Raw genomic sequence first — 5,095 nt, forward strand, 5'->3', positions numbered from 1 at the left:
CAGGACAAGATGGCAGCGGCCGCGGAGAGGGGCTGAGCCCGGGCTGGGTGGTGCCGCCTGCTGAAGCGCCTGGCTCCCTGTCCCCGGCACGGCCCCGCACCCCACCCCGGACATGCTCAGGGTTGCGGCCGCCCGAAGAGGGGAGAGCTCGGGCCTCTAGGAAGGTAAGGGAGGCGAGCGACGGGAAAGGGGCCCCTTCTTGGAGCTGGGCGGGGGGGGCACTGGCTCGGTCCACGGAGCCCGGGGCCGGTGACCCTCGGACCCACAGTCGCTGGGACTGCGGCCGGGCCCGACTCGCCGGAGCGGCCCGCACCCGCCGCCCGCCTGCGTTTGCCTCCGCATCCCCGGCGCCTGCTTGCTGCCGTGTGGCCCGGTTCGGGCGGCGCCCCCTCGGCAGAGTTCGCGCCAGGCCCGAGGCTGCCAGGCGCAGGGCCCTCGCGTGCTTCCTCCGCGCCGTGTCGCAGCCTCCAGGAAGCCACGCTTGGGCCGGGCCAGGCGGCCCCGGCCTCCCCCGGCCAGGGTTGCGCAACGGCCCTTCCCAGCAACTGAAGTTTTGTTTAGTCCCACAGGGGGGCCCCTCTTCCCCCACGCCCGCCCCAAGGCCGTAACTACGGATACCTCTTTTCTTTCATTAAAGGGAAACAAACACACGCACGCACACACACACGCAACTTGTGAGCACCCCAGCCGATGGCCGCGTCCCTGGCGTGGTGGCCCCGTCGCTGGCGTCGCAGCGCGGCGTGGTTGCAGGGTGTCAGCTCCCCGGGACCCGAGTGCGTGTGATTGTTGGGGAGGAGAAATGTGATCCGCGGCGCCGCGTCCCCTCGCCGAGGCCGGAGGAAGGCGTGGCGGCCGCGCGGCGGGGCTGTTGCCGGCTTCTCTCGTTACGGCGGCGGCGGCCAGCGCTGCCCTGCGCCGCTCGGGGAGAACTCGCAGAAAGCCTTCGATGGGAATATGCCTCCTTTCCTGCTGGGAGGAAGCCGCTTGTGTTAAAATGGTATGTGGCTGTGGGCAAAGCCTGTTGTTGCCCAGCCTTATCTCTTGCTTGAGGTTCTGCGCTGAAGGGTGTGTGCATTAATTACCTTGGACCTGTTACAGAGTAGTCACAACACGTTCAGTCCTTGGACCGTGTTTTCACAACCTCTTGCTGCCCTATTAGGGAATTTATTTTTCCACCTGTCAGTTCGCCGCTTCTAATTATAAGGAACTTCTTTTAGAAACAGCACAGGTTTTCAGATTACTGTTCAGGTTACAGGGAAAGAAAGCTTTTGGTTGGTTCTGTGTGCTGATTTTATTTTGGTGTCTCTCTGCTAACAGAAAGGAAAGTTGGTTGGTTAAGCCGTGTTTGTTCTTAAGCTGCCACTACCTCCTTTTGTCGCTGCCCCCTCCCTTTCCAGTTTTAGCAATTGCCTTCTTTGGTGTAGCGTCTAAAGTAGAAGTAATTTATATTCAATTATTTTAGTTCATTTCCAGGGTTTAAGGTGCGGGTGCTTTAGTTTTTTTTTTTAAAGAAAATTTTTGATAAAAACTTAGGAGGAACACTCATGACAATCCCCTCCCCCCCGTTAAAACATTTTAATCCCACATTGTCAGATTTAATTTTTCAGAAGTTGGGCCCATCTCACCGTACGTTTGATAATCTAGATTCTGCTTATGTTTGCAAGTGCAGTGCTAATTTTATACAATGAGCAAAGATAAGATTTTGATAGGTCATGATTAAGCTTGGTATTTTAGGTAAACAAAATACTAGGGCTGACCTTTTCAAAAAAGTTTGATGCTTTAACTGATTGTAGAAGTGTGGTAAAATATCGGAGAGGGTTGGGGTTTTTTGTTACACTTCATTTATGTATTTATTTACTTAATGGGAAATTAAATAAGATTTATTTTGTTTCATAGACATACTCTACAGAGTAGATTTTTCTTAAAAGATTTTATGGAAAACTTTAGATAAAACTATGTTTTGTTCTATAAAGTAAGTTGAGCTTGAAATCTAGAACAGAACTGGCTATTAAATGTTTCAAATTTATATTTGGACATTGCTGACTGCAGTAGCTAAACATGCATATTAGGCAAGCAGATCATAACATGTTGAGCCAGTCTTAGCTTATTGTCATAATACCTTTTCCATTGAACTAGTCATTTTCTTTCTTATAAACCAGTCATTGGCTTTTGGGCATGGAGTTTTAGAGTCATATTAAAATGGATGGTTTCTGTGATATAATTCTTGTAAACATGCTTGAAAAGAAGCTTTAGATCATACTATTTTAAGTTTTCGAATGTTCTGTGATAGTATACTATGAAATAGGGTGCGGATTACAGAGGTGGATTGCTGTGGTAGATATGGCATGACACTGTAGATCTTTATGCTTAATGCAAGATGTTGAAAGCCATTTTTTTTTCCACTTTAAAAAGCAACCACTATCAAATGAACTTTTTGATGGAATTTTTGCATTAAACATTTAATAAATGAACATAGAGAACACATGGAAGGGAGTGGGGGGGCGGGAGTGAATGTAAATTTTAGATTTCTGAAATATTGTTTTTCGACTCACACTCATTGAATGAAATCTTTATTTGCTTCTTATTTTCCATTTGAATTTTTGAGTAGGCTGGTAACTTTTGATGTTAACTTGATTTTGACAGGTAAGAAGAGTTAACTTTCTTAACAGTCATTGTCACTGCAGGAGTTTACCAAGTATGAGTATATGTAACTTCTGTTGCTCTGTGCTTGGATTTGAAATAAAAAGATGGCATGACAGTGTTGAAAATGAAGGGTTTTCTGAAGGAACTTTTGACATTTTACATATGTAAAATGTTCTTTCAGAAGTTGTTACTGCTATTAACTATTTGAGGATACAACTTGTTATATTCTTGCTTCCAAAATAAATAATATAAAATTTCTGCCTTGTAGCTTTCCAGATGTCTAAAAGTTGAGACTTCCAGTGTGGCCTTTAGCTTAGAAGTTATTCCTGAAGATAAACTACTAGAGCATTGCTGAAATGGAGGGATATGTCAGTGTGTTTATAAAAACCCTCTGCTGCTCTTCCCACAAATACACCCTATTTAACTGGGGTATAGTAGTATTTCTCTCTGTGGAAGCCTTTGTATTGGCTTTCCTTTTGTGTCTGATACAGATGAAGTCTGAAGGAATTCTTTTAAATGTCTTTATTGGTTCTGGAATGAGTTGTTTTTAGTATCTTGCCTAGGACCATTAAGCATTTACTGTTAAGGAGCCCTAGCTTGATGACAGTGAGCTTGGTTGTCCTTGTTGGCGTAATGGTTTACATGTTGTACTGCTAATAAAAAGGTTGGAGGTTTTAACTCTACCTGCCTCCAGGGAGAATGAGGAACAGTCTACTCTGGTTTAAATGTACAGCCTTTGAAATGGAGTGGGTTGGAATCCACTCAGTAGTAGTAGGGTATTTTGTTAAATGTGGTTTTGTGCCATAATATAGGAACTGACTCTTAACTGATCCCCCACTGGGTTTTCACAGGCTGTAAATGGCATATGAAGAGAATGCCAGTTTTCCTCCCAGGGGCAGCTGGTGGGTTCAAACCACTTGCCTTTGATTTGTCAGTGAAATTCCTTACTCATTAGGCCACCAGAGCTCCTTGTAAATTAGTAACGTTGTTGTTGTTGTTATATACCATTGAGTGCAAACTGACAGTCGATTTTCAGAGGCAGTAAATCACCTGAGAAGAGCTTGTCCATCTTTCTCCCATGGAGCTGCTTGTGGATCCGAACCATATTCCTTTGGGTTGGGTTACCACTAAACCATCAGAATTCCCTGTAAATTGAGTAGGAATATATACTTACAGTAGAAGTTTTGAGGAGAGTTTTTATGATAGGCACTTTATGTGAATTAAAAAAAGTTAATCTATTTCTTTTGGTTGACGTGGTATAATTATAGTGGGTTTTTTTTTGGAAACTCTAATATTAATGTAGTGCCTTTGTAGTTTTGTCATATTATTTCTTTTTGGTCTTAGTCATTCTTAGCACCAAAGTGAAATAGATTTTGGAGGATTGATATAACACGTTTTACAGAAGTGTCGAATTAAACTGTGCGTTTTAGCAAATCAGGCTGTTGTCAGTTGATACTTGAGCCATAATTGACTACACAAAGACAACACGGTTTTAATTCCGAGGTGCATGACTACTATACTAGAAATCTAGAGCCTCTGTTTTATATGCGAAAACGAAAAGAATTGGAGGAGTATTGAAAATACTGTTTTGGGGGTTGCATTTGTAATCTAAGAATCTCTTGGGCACAGTGAATTTGATCAGCTGTTAATAGGAAACTCTAGCGAACTCCACCTGTGAGATTCTGGTGGCCGAGTGATAACAAGTTGCACGGCAAACCCGAGGGCAGGCAGTTTGAATCTCCCAGCTGCTCTGCAAGAGAAAGATGGACATTCTCCTCGTATGTGATTTACAGCCTTTGAAAACTTGCTAGAGGGTCAACTATAAATAGCTCCCAACTTGAAAGCACACAACCACAAACAATATATCAGTTGGAGACTCAAATCTATCCATCCAAAGGCCTAGCATTCTACTTCTGAAAAGTCATTCAGTGAAAACCCCATAAAATACAGTTCCATTCTGGCACATTGAATCACCATGAGTTGGAATTGACTGCACTGGAATTGACTGATTTTATGTCTGTTCTAGCTTGGTCTGAGCATAGCAAAGTCATTGACTAGATTTCTTCTTGTATTTTATATTTAGTAATTAATCGTGCTAATGAGAAACCTATACTTGGACCAAGAGGCCATCGTCAGAACAGAGCAGGGCAACACTGCATGGTTCAAAATTGGCAAGGGTGTACACCAGGGATGTGTCCTATCACCATACCTTTTCAGTCTGTATGCAGACAGATTATCTGAGAGGCTGAGCTCTATGAGGAGAAGCGTGGTGTTAGGATTGGTGGAAGATCTATCAACAACCAGCGTTATGCAGATGATACAACCCTGCTCGCTGAAACTGAGGACCTCATGCGCTTACTGCAGAGGGTCAAGGACTGCAGCCTTCAGTATGGACTGAGGCTCAATGTCAAGAAGACAAAGATTCTCACCACTGGACCAATCGGTAGCATCA

At 44.3% G+C, this 5,095-nt stretch overlaps 1 protein-coding gene across 1 annotated transcript in view; it reads left to right on the forward strand.

Moving 5' to 3' along the window:
* The first annotated feature begins 627 nt into the window (after window positions 1–627).
* Window positions 628–5,095, forward strand: part of HIPK3 (homeodomain interacting protein kinase 3) — a 119,516-nt gene continuing 115,048 nt past the window's right edge. The window contains exon 1 of the mRNA XM_006883740.1: window positions 628–997. The gene's annotated coding sequence lies outside the window, so the exon portion shown is untranslated. The remainder of the gene's footprint in view (window positions 998–5,095) is intronic.

The sequence above is a fragment of the Elephantulus edwardii genome, unplaced genomic scaffold (genome assembly GCF_000299155.1).
Source record: "Elephantulus edwardii isolate Elephantulus edwardi_28Jun2011 unplaced genomic scaffold, EleEdw1.0 scaffold00029, whole genome shotgun sequence".
In the NCBI taxonomy this organism is placed as follows: Eukaryota; Metazoa; Chordata; class Mammalia; order Macroscelidea; family Macroscelididae; genus Elephantulus; species Elephantulus edwardii.